Source organism: Primulina tabacum, chromosome 8, assembly GCF_025594145.1.
Source record: "Primulina tabacum isolate GXHZ01 chromosome 8, ASM2559414v2, whole genome shotgun sequence".
Classification (NCBI taxonomy): domain Eukaryota; kingdom Viridiplantae; phylum Streptophyta; class Magnoliopsida; order Lamiales; family Gesneriaceae; genus Primulina; species Primulina tabacum.
This window is the reverse complement of record NC_134557.1, coordinates 37,225,329-37,239,976: the sequence shown is the minus strand read 5'-3', so window position 1 is coordinate 37,239,976 and position 14,648 is coordinate 37,225,329. Positions and strand designations below refer to the sequence as shown.

Below are 14,648 nucleotides of genomic sequence, written 5' to 3'. Positions count from 1 at the left end.
CGAAAGATAAGGTGGAGAAGCATGATAAGGTGGGAGTGGAGACGGAGGCTCCACGTGGAGCAACATCCGTGCTTACGAAGCACGGATCTTGCTCACGTGGAGCGTCCGTGCTTCGTAAGCACGGGTGCTCCAACGTGGAACATGATCCGTGCCCGTCTTTACGAAGCACGAATTACAGTATATTTGAATTTTTTTAAAGCTATTTTTGAAATTAAATTTAAAATTTAAATTATTTATAAAAAAACCTTATATAAAAATGAACACCTTACTCCACCACTGATGACGTTGACTCCAAGTTAGGTAGTTCATTATATATATTTTGTTATCTACACTCATATCTTGCAAGGTCCTACCTTTGACATTTTCTACACGAATTTTACTAGTCTAATATGGCGATTATATATATATATATATATATATATATATATATATATATATATATATTGTACATTTGTGAAGACACGTTCTGCAAGAAATAGAAAAGTCCCATAAAATCACTTTTACTTTTCCCTGGAAAATTCCTCCGACACTGCTTCGTATGTTTCTCTTATTCAGATTATTCTTTTACTGCAACCGCAGGAATTTATGTATGAACTTTATTAGCAGAAAATTGCGTGGGAAGTCGAGGATTTACAAGTAAATATCAATGATGAATCTTGTGTTCGTGCTTGCTTGCGCTTTGGCTTCACTGGCTTCGTCCTCTTCATTTGCTTCAGCAGCTTTGGTTGAGCATTCTTTTCACGTAAGGTTTCTTGCCTTACTTTGAGCATTAAACTTTTTTTAAAAAAGAAAACATTGATTTGCTGCTCATTAACCTGCTTCTTAAGTTCAGATAATTTAATTTGGAAAGTTAATGTATGATTAAACGTTTGTCGTTTTACTAAAAACTATATATGATTGTAATTGTAAAATGAACTGAAAGTTCCGTTTCCACAGAGTGAATGTGACGAGGGTGAGTGTTGTGTGTATCATAATGTAGGTGTTGTGCGTAGGTGTTGTAACACCCACGACAACATGCAGCGGAAATTATAGTTTGACACACTAACACGCAACTTGAATGATAACAATACGAGATACGAGAGATAAATTATGCACAAGTATAAAATACTTGTGCGGTGCCTCAGGGCAAAATAATTCACTAGAAAAACTTGTAAGTTTACAAAAACCAATACTAGTGAAAGAATAAAACAACTCCCTTTTTAAGGCGAGTAACAAATTGCATCCTAAACCTCTAACAAACCGTATAACCAAAATACATAGGATGCATCAACTGAGAAGTGAAAAAAGTCTTCAAAAATCAGCGCACTAATCAAAACAGTGATTAGGTGTTGTCTTCAGATGTTGTCAGCACTTCACAGCAACACTTTATCAACGACGCGAGATTGCTTCAATCAGAAAATATTTTCTTCGTACAAATGCATCTCTGTCTCTCCGAAAGTTTTTTGCTCTATATCGTCCCTCTCTCTCGTTTCTTCTTCTTTGAGTCCTATTTAACATAGAAACACAATTTCATTAGGAAACAAACTCTTTTTAAAACAAGGATAATATCTTAAAGATATTGTGATGTCATATCTTAAAGATATTATGATATCATATCTTAAAAATATTATAAGTCATAACAAATATAGTCTTATATCACATATTGAATTTATACGAGATCATATCATCAGTTTCGAGATTATTCTCATGTCTAGAAAGGCAAAATATTAAAGATAAAAAAGGAAAATATATCAAGGAATAAAATTCCTTTCAATCTCCCTCTTTTTGCCTTTCTGGACAAAACAACCCAAAAATGGTTGTACGGCTCAGCTCCCCTGAGTTAGCAAATCAGTGACTCAGCCAACTTTAGTTGACTCCCCCTGAATTCTACCGTTAAGCCTTCCCCTGATGAAAAATACAGTTCACACAGGTGTTGTATGTTAGATGTTGCAACATTCAGATCATAACACCGAAATAGTTCATTAATCAGGAGGGACAAAGTTCAGAGAGAATAAAAGGACAACTAAAATACTAAAACCATCAAGAGAGACCAAAACCATCAAGAGAGAAAAAAAAACTCAAAATCTCATTATCCTTCATTACTGCCATCATCATCAGCCATTTTTGCTCCACTGGTTCCAGCTATATCTGTATCTACTCCCCTTTTTTGTCCAGAATGGACACTTTCACCCAGCAGAAGCTCATAGTCAGCCACTTGATTTTCATAATGTTCAATGGTTTTCTTGGCATTTTCAATCTGTTGTTGACCACAGGCAATCTGAGCTTGAATGGAGGAGATAGACAGTGTGACATAACCAGTAGAAGGAACATCTGTAGGTGGCTGTTCAGCTGTCTCAGGCACATGTTCAGATGTTGTATTATCAGTGTTGCCAACATCCGGAGCAACATTTGAATGCAGCCAAGGCAGATCGATCTTTCTGTTGCCTTTGAAACAAGCAGGAGAAATCTTCAGAGGATCTCTGACAGGGCAATGATCTTCATCAATATCCCTAATGAAACCTTGAGATTCCAAGATTCCATAAATCAGTGAAGGGTAGGGCAGCTTTGTTTTCTTGAAGTCTCCTTCAGCATATTGCAATTCTGTCCTGAACACCAGATTTCCAAAGTTAAAGACCCTTCCAGTACCAATAGCAAACAACACCAGGGCCTGAGATCTAGTCACAGTAGTAGAATTGGTTGACGATGTCCAATTCCAGATTGATGTCTTGTGCAGCACGGAGAAAAAAGAAGTGAGATTAGCAGCACTCAACTTCTTGGGATAATCAGGGAATACTTTGATCAGGCCTCCAGTGAGTACAGAGGTTACAGCATTTATGTCCAGATCCTCTTCAACTTCCTCAATATCCGGAGTGTTGTAGAATGCATTGATCACAGAAGGTGAGAACTTGTAGATACGATCACGAACAAACACTCTCCCATACTTCACCGATTCCTCATCTCCAACACTGCCCAGGAGATTGCAGTAGAATTCTAACACTACACGGCGACAGTAGGGCATAACAGTAGTGACTGTGGATAGCAACCTTCGGTTCTTGAGAAACTCAATCAAATTGTATTTTTCATATGCATTATCATCAATATTTTTCTCCTCAATCAGCTCTCTTTGAACAAACAGCGGCCATAATGCCAAGGCATCCTCAGAATAAAATTTGAGGGAAAAAGACTTACTTAAATCATAGTCAGCCGAGTCAATGTGGTGCTCGGTGTTGTCAACATCCACCTCAACACGGGCAGCAGTAGCAGCAACATCATCAGAAGACGCACTAGCTTCAGAGCCAATATCCTCAGATTCAGCATCACCCTGTTCCTCAGATTCAAAGTCAGATACAGACGATGAAGAGGAAGAAGCTCCAGGTCGGTTTTGCTCAAACTCCTTCATCATTTCTGAATCAGGTTTATCATCCTTAGAAATTTGTTTCTTGGCAGCCTTTTCTTCCTTAAGGTGAGCAAGAAACTCGGCCAGAGATTGTTCATCTTCTACAGGCTCATCAGGAACTCTTTCTTCTGCAACATGTTGAGTTGGGGCGAGCCACCAACTCAAAATCATCATCATTGGAGTCGTCTTCAGATGAGAAATCAGGGTCCAGAAGATTTGAGGAGGTAGATGCCCGTGGTTTCTTGGTTGGAACAAAGTCAGGATCGAACCCTGCTTGTCTCTTTGACCTTCGGCGCATAGGAGCAGGGGGAAAAGCTTTATTCAGGGCTTCAAAATCCGGTGGATTCTCAACGTTTATCTCATTCCCAGGTTCACCAGGGGCGATTACTTCCAGCGGAGTTGGTTCTCCTGGCACACCCACAATTTCCAGGCCCCCAACATTGGCTTCGGCGGTGGGTGTTGAGTCAGGTGACTCTGTATGCATGCTTGCAGCCATTTCACTCCTAATGTCATGAGGATCAAAGCCAGCCATCTGCGAAATCAAGAATAAAGAAAGTAGAGTAGTTCGAAGAATACAGAAAATTGCGAAGAACAGAGTTAATTCGCGCAGAAACTGAATAGTGAGAGCAGGAGAAATCTTAAAATGTGAGGAAGATTAATAAACGGTAAAGTTAATCCTAATTCAATCCTAATCATGTAAATATACCCCTCCAACGGTAACATTCTGGTGAGCCGCAACTGCAGCATCTTTCCAAATCAATTTTTACTCTTCACCCAACGGTAACTTTCTGAAACAGTGCCATCATTATTTCAAGAAATCAGGCAGGATAAAACACCACGTCGAATTAACCCCACAAACAGTTAGAAATCAAGAAATTTCAAAATTAAGTCGGTTAGGGTTTTCTTCGTATTTCATGAATTAAAAACTGATAGCCCACTGGTCATGATGAATTCACATAACAGCAGTATGAATAACTTAAAATTTATGCCTAAAATATGATCAAAAATGAAATGCACACGCATGTGATCAAACTGTGATAAGTCTGTACTTAGGTGTTGGCAACACCTCTTGGCAACACTCACAAGTTGGACTCAAACTTTCTTAAACATTTTCAATTCAGACATGGTAGCTCCCACTCTAGAAGAACGGTCTTCATAGGACTTCTTTAGGTAGCTTTTTCCATCTGTATTTTGAATTAGAAGTGGTAGCTCCCACACTAGAAGAACGGTCTTCATTGGACTCCTCTAGGTAGCTTTTTTCATTTTCTTCTAAACAACAATTTTTTTTTCCACCTTATTGCTCAAGAATTTTCTAAGTCATTTTCTACATTGGACAAGATCATGTGGTACACGAACATCCTCACAGCTTAATGACTTAGATTGAGCACACTCCATACTTTAGAAAATTTTGATAGAAAGTTTGATTCACAACTGAGAGCACACCATTCAGTATCCTTCACTTGTACAGGCTTCACACAAAACAGGATGTATGCAATATGTCTAGCATCCTAAAAATAAAATGCACATGCATGCTGAGTGTTGTCCACAGGTGTTGTAACACCGAGGACAACATCCGTGAGCGATCATTGTGCACACAAGCTGAGAGACTTCCTAAGATTGGAAAATCTCTCAAAATCCAATGGTTTTGTAAAAATATCAGCCAGTTGGTTCTCAGTTCTAACAAATTCCATTCGAATTGTACCCTTATCAACCAAATCTTGAATAAAATGATGTCTAATGTCTATGTGTTTCGTTCGAGAGTGTTGTACTGGATTTTTTGAATTATCAATTGCACTTGAATTGTCACAGTATACAATTAAGGTGTCACTGTTGAAACCATAGTCTTTAATCATTTGATTCATCCACAAAAGTTGTGAACAACAGCTAGCAGCTGCAACATATTCAGATTCAGCAGTGGACAGAGATACACAATTTTGCTTTTTACTATACCATGACACCAAATTGTTACCTAAATAAAAACATCCTCCAGTGGTACTCTTCCTATCATCTAGATTTCCAGCTCAGTCAGCATCACTAAACCCCACTAGATTTGTGTTTTTTCTTTGGTGTACCACAAACCTAAGTTAACTGTCCCGGCTATATATCTCAAAATTCTTTTGACGGCTTTTAAATGAGTGACTTTAGGATCACAAACATACACTAAACATGATGTCGGGACGACTTGCACTTAAATAAAGAAGACTGCCTATGATTCTGCGATACTGGGTGTTGTCAACACCTGCAGCAACATCGTCTTTGGACAATTTTTCAGTCGACCCCAATGGTGTTTTCATGTGTTTAGTGTTCTCGGTAGAAAATTTCTTCACCAAATTCTTGGCATACTTGGATTGACACAGAAAGATACCATCATGCATTTGTTTAATTTGCACTCCAAGAAAGAAACTTAATTCTCCTACCATGCTCATTTCAAATGTGGTAGACATGCATTTAACAAATTCATCAACATGCTTTTGAGAAGAAGCACCAAAAATGATGTCATCCACATAAATTTGACACACAAGAATATCATGCTTCGTTTTTTGAATAAAAAGGGTTTTATCAACCTCACCTCGTTTGAAGCCTAAGTCAAACAGATATTCAGTAAGCCTACCATACCATGCTCGTGGAGCTTGTTTAAGTCCATAAAGTGCTTTCTTCAACTTGTAGACATGGTTCGGGTGGTTTGGATCTTCGAACCCTTTAGGTTGGCTTACATAAGCTTCTTCATTCAAAATGCCGTTCAAAAAGGCACTTTTCACATCCATTTGATATAGTTTTATGTCCATGTGACAAGCGATAGCAAGTAAAAGTCGGACTGACTCAATCCGGGCAACAGGGGCAAATGTCTCATCAAAATCAATTCCTTCAATTTGAGTATACCCTTGAGCAACTAACCTAGCTTTATTTCTCACAACAATCCCAGATTCATCAGTTTTGTTTTTAAAAATCCATTTGGTTCCAATAACATTCACATTATCAGGTCTGGGAATCAAATCCCACACATCATTCCTAACAAATTGTTCAAGTTCCTCATGCATCGCATCAACCCAAAATTCATCTTTTAAGGCTTCATTTATATTTTTGGGTTCAATGAGTGAAACAAAACAAGAATGACTTACTTGAGAGTATACGGAAGTCATGCATACTAAACCCATCATTTTCCGATAATCTACCTTCTCCTTTCTTCTAGTTTGCATTCCTCCAAATGCTTCTCCAATGATCTGAGATGATGGATGATTTTTCTGAATCTTACTGGGAATATCAATCCCTTCATTGGTTACAACATCATCATTTTCAGTATACTCTCCTGGTTCATCATTTGATTCTGCCAGTGCAGGTGTTGTCTCAGGTGTTACAACACCGGGTGCAACATCTGTGTTAGGCAGTGTCTCACTTATGTTCAGTAGCCCATCAATATCATCCTCGATTGTTTTTCCCGTTAGATCTGCAAGATCGTCAAAAACAACGTTAATAGATTCCATAGTCGTTTTTGTTCTGAGATTATACACGCGATATGCACGACTATTGGATGAATAACCAAGAAATAAACACTTGTCACTTTTAGAGTCAAACTTTGCAAGATGGTCTCGGTCATTCAAAACATAACATACACACCCAAAAACATGAAAGTACTTCAGGTTTGGCCTCTTTCCCATGATGATTTTATAGGATGTCATAGTAGAACCACTCCTTAAGTACACACGATTTGAAATATGACATGCTGTGTTTAAGACCTCGGCCCAAAATCGTTTTGAAATATTCTTTGAACTCAACATGACCCTAGCCATTTCTTGCAGTGTCCTATTCTTCCTTTCGGCTATTCCATTTTGTTGAGGAGTCTTAGGGGCCGAAAATTCATGAGTTATCCCTCTCTTTTCACAAAATGATATAAAGTGTGAGTTTTCAAATTCTTTACCATGGTCGGTCCTTATCTTACCAACCCTCAAATCATGTAGATTAGTAATCTTAGCATGTAATTTCTTAAAAACAGCAAATGTGTCGGATTTTTCTCTAAGAAAACTTATCCATGTAAAGCGAGAGAAATCATCCACACACACACATGAATACTTCTTACCTCCAAGGCTTGCCACTTCCATTGGACCCATAAGATCCATGTGCAAGAGTTCAAGACACCGAGTTGTCCCAAAGTGTTGCAACACTTGATGGGAAACACGTGTTTGCTTACCCTTTTGACATGCACCACAAACATAAGGAATTCCAGAGGATAAATTAGGCATACCTCTCACAGCATCGTACTTACCAAGGTTCTTTAATGTCTTGAAGTTTGCATGACCCAATTTTTGATGCCACAAGTTTAGTTCACTCACTTTTGAATGATTGCACACAAGGTCCTCTCCAAGTTGATAACAATTGTCAGCCGACCTTGTACCTGTCAAAATACATGTATCAGTATTATCAAAAACTTCACAATTGTCTTTATCAAACTTAACATATAAACCATCATCACAAAGTTGACTTATGCTTATTAAGTTTGAGTTAAGTCCTTCGACATAAAGCACATTGTGTAGACTAGGTAGTCCATCAACATTCAAGGTCCCTTTGCCAGCTATTCTTCCTTTAGCACCTCCACCATACGTCACATGACCATTCCTTAGTTCAACATAGTCAGTCAAATAGTCTTTAGAACCTGTCATGTGGCGTGAACAGCCACTGTCAAAGTACCATATTCCTGCAATGTTAGTTTTTAACGAAGTATAAATAACAGAACATTGAATATTAGCCTTTGGCACCCAAACCCTTTTTACCGATGGTTTCCTATTGGCAGTGTTACGCCGGGTGTTGTATAACACCTGTGGCAACACCTGTTCAGATTCCCATCTTTTGTAGTCATCTCTTAGTTTAAAACAGTAGGGTTTGATATAACCAGGTCTAAAGCAATAGTGGCAGATAAAGTGGCGTTTTCTGGACTTGGACTTCTTTGTAGATATTTGCCTCTTTGATGAAACACCTTTTTCAGTGTATGTAGCATTCGAGATTTCAGCACTTCCTTTGACAAAGACAGTTGGTTTTCTTTCAGTGTTGGAAGACTCTCATATTTCAAACTGGTGATTCGTATAACCAAGTCCAGCTTTGTCATTCTTTCCAATCATCAAGAGTGAATCAAGTTTGGATGAACTTGAATTAAGCTTCGCAAGAATTTGAGTTGCTTCTCCAAGCTCTTCCTTGACTTTGCATAATTTCAGATCTTTCTTGCTCAAGATTACTTCAAGTCGTGATACTTGTGACTTCAGCTCAGTGTTCTCTTTGGAGAGAATTGCATTCACTTTATTTCTTTTGATCCAGTCTTCATACAATTCTTCATACATTGTCTGCACACTTTCCAGAGTGACTTCATCATCATCTACTTCTTGGTTTTCAGACTGACTTGATTCACCAAGGGTTGTAGAATTAAGACACACTGAATTTGAAGATGTGTTGCGACCAGGTATTGCAACACCTGTGGCAACACCTAAAGGATTGATTTGCATTGAACGCTTCTCCTTGATCACAGCAGACAACGATGTGTGATTTTCAGATTCATTTGATCCTTGATCATCATCAGACTCTTCATCACTCAAAGTGACAGCCACGCCTTTGTTTCTCCGAAGTCGATTGGCACACTCATTGGCATAGTGTCCAAATCCAGAACACTCTCTGCATTGTAATGAGTCCAAATTTCTGACATTTGATTGGATTTGCAATTCAGTTTTTGGTCGAAATTGTCTTTTCATAGGAGTAAACTTTTGAGCTTTTGCAGAAGTGGTGATATTGGGCAACACATATTTTTGTCCAATTTTCTTCTTCTCTCTCATTTTCTTCAAGTAATCACCGAATTTCTTAGTAATTAGAGAGATAGAATCTTCACCTAAATCAGATTCATTCACTTCTTTATATATTTGAAGGATTTCATCATAAGAGTCAGTTGAAACTTCAAGGTCTATTGTCTTCCCTTTATCCTTCTTTTGTAAATCAAGATTCATCTCAAAAGTTTCGAGGGAACTCATTAATTCATCCAGGTTGATTGTTGAAGTGTCTTTAGATTCTTTAATTGCACAAACTTTGACATTAAATTTCTCATGTAGAGATCTTAAAACTTTGTTCACCAATCTTTCATTGGACATGGGATCTCCAAGACTGTGAGCTTCATTAGAAAGTTGTCTCAACCGGCTATCATACTCAAGAATAGACTCCTTGTCCTCCATTCTCAGGCTTTCAAATTTTGATGCCACCATCCTTAGCCTAGTTTTACGCACACTCTCGGATCCTTCACAATGTTTCTGAAGTATATCCCAAGCTTCTTTGGCACAGACACAATTGGTGATTAAATTAAACATCCTTGTGTCAACAGACGAGAATATAGCATTGAGAGCCTTGGAATTAAAATTTGACGTTTGCACTTCATCGATTGTCCATGTACTTTCAGGTTTGAGCCGAGTGTCTCCATCAGCATCCTCAATCTTTGGTGGACTCCAACCATCAAGTACACGCTGCCAAGCTCTTTCTTCAATTGATTTAATAAAAACCCTCATCTTTACTTTCCATAATGCATAGTTTGAACCATCCAATATGGGAGGTCTAAAAACACTGTTTGTTGATGCTTCCATGATCCTTTTCCACCTGGAAAACAAAACAAAACAGGATCTCACTTAGTAGCGTCAAGTGGAGGCTCTGATACCAATTGAAAGTTCCGTTTCCACAGAGTGAATGTGACGAGGGTGAGTGTTGTGTGTATCATAATGTAGGTGTTGTGCGTAGGTGTTGTAACACCCACGACAACATGCAGCGAAAATTATAGTTTGACACACTAACACGCAACTTGAATGATAACAATACGAGATACGAGAGATAAATTATGCACAAGTATAAAATACTTGTGCGGTGCCTCAGGGCAAAATAATTCACTAGAAAAACTTGTAAGTTTACAAAAACCAATACTAGTGAAAGAATAAAACAACTCCCTTATTAAGGCGAGTAACAAATTGCATCCTAAACCTCTAACAAACCGTATAACCAAAATACATAGGATGCATCAACTGAGAAGTGAAAAGTCTTCAAAAATCAGCGCACTAATCAAAACAGTGATTAGGTGTTGTCTTCAGATGTTGTCAGCACTTCACAGCAACACTTTATCAACGACGCGAGATTGCTTCAATCAGAAAATATTTTCTTCGTACAAATGCATCTCTGTCTCTCCGAAAGTTTTTTGCTCTATATCGTCCCTCTCTCTCGTTTTTTCTTCTTTGAGTCCTATTTAACATAGAAACACAATTTCATTAGGAAACAAACTCTTTTTAAAACAAGATAATATCTTAAAGATATTGTGATATCATATCTTAAAGATATTATGATATCATATCTTAAAAATATTATAAGTCATAACAAATATAGTCTTATATCACATATTGAATTTATACGAGATCATATCATCAGTTTCGAGATTATTCTCATGTCTAGAAAGGCAAAATATTAAAGATAAAAAAGAAAAATATATCAAGAAATAAAATTTCTTTCATGAACTTTTTAAAATGTACGAAAACTCAATCATCATGTGTAAAACGCTTTCCTAACGGAAGAAATTGTACCACAACTATCTCACCTCCGATATGTTCAGCTTTGAACGAATGTCGATTTGCTAATATTTATTGATATTGGTACTGATTACAACAATACAACAACTCAAATGTAATCCAAAAGCTAATTATCCGAAATAAGTGTGATGATTTAAATCTTATATTTCGAAATTATTTCGACATTTGGATAGAATTATTTTGAAATTTCTACGGTATATGTAATGGAATTCTATCGAAGACTTTAAATTTATTAGTATATTTATTTTGACCATTTGGAATAAGACTGCAGCTTAGTTTTGACTTGACTGATTAAAAATACAAATTAGTTTTAACAAATTTTGATGTTAATTTTAATTTTCTAAGTTTATTTCTTCAATTATAGGTACAAAATTTAACCATCAATCGACTGTGCAAAAATCAAGTAATTACTGCGGTAAATGGCAGTCTTCCAGGCCCAACTCTTCACGTAAAAGAGGGTGACAGTCTAGTGGTCCACGTCTTCAATAAATCACCTTATAATCTTACCATTCATTGGTACGTTAGGGAATTAAATAATTATTATAAATATTTTGTTTGAAGATTTTTTTTTATTGTTTTCAAATACGTATTAAAAAAAGAATCGTTTTTTTTTAAATATTTGATCAAAATTATTTTGCTGATTATCGGAAAAAATCTAAATTTAATACATTTTCTCTATATCTGTTTTTGACTATTGATATTTTTTTGAGTAGATCTTTTGTGAGACGGTCTCACGAATTTTTATCTGTGAGACAGGTCAATCATATCAATATTCACAATAAAAAGTAATATTTTTAGCATAAAATGTAATACTTTTTCATGGATGACCCAAATAAGAGATCTGTCTCACAAAATACGACCCGTAAGACCGTCTCACACAAATTTTTGCCTATTTTTTTTACATAGAAAAATGTTCTCCGGTTGTTCTAATTAGTCATGATTCTAAGTTTGATTATGTACTTCTAATCAAATGGAAGCTAATTTTTTTAAAAAAGATGTGGAAGGAAGAATACATTTGTGGGACGGTCTCACGAATCTTTATCTGTGAGACGGGTCAACTCTACCGATATTCACAATAAAAAGTAATAATCTTAGCATAAAAAGTAATACTTTTTCATAGATGACCCAAATAAGATATATATCTCACAAAATACGATCCGTGAGACCGTCTCACACAAGTTTTTATCATATATTTATTGGTGCATGCATTAAAAGGCGCACCCCAAAAAGTTTTGAACTACATGGTTAACTATGTGAAAGCCCGACAGCGATAGCATAAACAATTTGAATGTAGTTTCCTTAAAATGTCAGGTCAACAAATTTGAACTAATTGGCATTCGATGATTGGTCAATTACTCTAACGACCACATATTTAATTTATTTTTGAACCTTCCATATTTGAATTAATACAATTGATGTTTACTGTTTCTTGAATAAACAATAAAATATTTTGATTTTTTAATCTTTTGCAGGAGTTGAATTATATTTGGTGAATACAAGAAAGACTACTACTAATTGGTATATATTTGATGCGCAGGCATGGGGTTTTCCAGCTGCTGACCGGTTGGTATGATGGACCTGAATATACAACCCAGTGCCCAATTCGGCCCGGCCGTAGTTTCAGCTACCGCTTCACCATCACTGGTCAAGAGGGTACTCTATGGTGGCACGCACACATTAAATGGCTTCGAGCCACGGTTCATGGTGCCCTGATCGTCAAACCAAGAGCCGGTCGATCATATCCATTCCCTAAGCCACACAGGGAGGTCCCAATTATTCTTGGTAAGTGTAGAGTTGTAGCATGTACCGACTCCTATATCTATACTATATATTAAATCACAATCTCTAGTTGTGGCATGCAACTGACTGATTATATCTGTCTTACGTGCTTAAGTTCAGGTTGTTTATATGTGCTTTTTTCTGAGTTGAAGTCAAATATTTACTTAAAGTACTGATTGTAGGAGAACTGTGGAACGAAAATGTGCTAGACGTGGAAGATGAAGCATTAGCCACCGGGGGTGGGCCGAAGATATCCGATGCATATATGATAAATGGCCGACCCGGTGATCGTTACCCGTGCTCCGCGGACAGTAAGTGTTACACATGAAATTGCTAGCTATAGTATTTGCGTTTTAATTTTAATATTTCTGGTATAAATATAGTTTCTTGCGTACGTTGTGATTATATATTACTGTAATGTTAAATGTTGTAGACACATTGAAGTTAAAGGTAGAGAAAGGGAAAACATACGAATCATCAATGCCGCACTCAATAGCATACTGTTCTTCAAGATAGCCAATCATAAGATGAAGGTGGTGGCTGTTGATGCGTCGTACACGAACCCCTACGTAACTGATGTGGTCGTGCTACCACAAGGTCAGACCGCGGACGTACTAGTAATCGCAGATCAGACTCCCGGACGATACTATATGGCCGCAAGTCCTTATGTGAGTGCGACCGGCGTGAAGTTTTTCAACACGTTCACAACAGGTATCATTGAGTACAAAAGGTCCAAACAATCTAAGCCTATCATGCCAATTCTTCCTGTGTACAATGATACACCCACAGCACATAGGTTTTTCACCAACTTAACTGGGCTTGTCACGGGACCCTTTTGGAGCGGGGTCCCCGACAAGATCGACGAACGGATGTTCGTAACGGTTGGATTGGGCCTGGTCCCTTGCGATGCCCACGGTGGCACGTCGTGCTTGGGCCCGCTGGGCCAAAGAGTTGCTTCAAGCATGAACAACGTATCCCTCCAATTCCCTACCAAATTGTCATTGCTCGAGGCCTTCTACAGAAATGTTGGGGGGATATACACCACAGATTTTCCCGACAATCCTCCATTGCGATTTGACTACACCAACCCGAATAACAGGCTCAATCAAGCGCTCATAATGACCTCAAAATCTACCAAAGTCAAGAAAGTGAAGTTCAATGCAACAGTAGAGATTGTGCTGCAAAATACTGCTCTGATCGGGACAGAGAATCACCCCATGCACCTCCATGGGCTCAGCTTCTTTGTGTTGGCTCAAGGATTTGGCAACTTCGACCCTGCTAGAGATAGCAAAAAGTTCAATCTTGTCAATCCCCAAGAGATTAACAATATACCGGTTCCGGTTGGAGGGTGGTCAGTGATTAGGTTCCGAGCCAATAATCCAGGAGTTTGGTTGATGCATTGTCATCTGGATTTGCACGTGTCGTGGGGTTTAGCCATGATATTCGTGGTCGAAAACGGGCCGACGCCTTCGAGTAGGCTGCCTCCGCCCCCTCCTGATTTCCCAAAATGCTAATTTTCATTCTAGAATATGATTCACATTGTTGCTGTTGTTACGATTATATTGTAACAAAGCCATGTATTAAAATTGGGACCGGTATATGCTAGGCGTGAGTGACAACACAGATGTAGTCGTGATGTTTGAAATATATTTACCATTATTCTGATTATTGATTCTACATAAGCAAGAAAAAAATTATAAGAAACAAATCTGAAGATAGGTTTGGACATGGTTTTAACTTGCGAAGTTTGCTTCAAGTTTTATAAAAAGTAGAATCGGAACCAACTGCTTGATATGTCTACAATTGTATTTGTAGTCGTCGTGTTGGCTCTCTCTAATTCAGTTTTAGATAATGAGATTTGTAGTGCTAGTTTCTCAAAATAGTAAACATATTGTTTATTTGTT

The 14,648-nt window shown here is 37.7% G+C and overlaps 1 pseudogene; it reads left to right on the top strand.

Annotated features, from left to right (window-relative positions):
- Nucleotides 1-484: 484 nt before the first annotated feature.
- LOC142552516 (laccase-7-like) lies at nt 485-14,390 on the top strand (annotated as a pseudogene).
- Nucleotides 14,391-14,648: the final 258 nt, after the last annotated feature.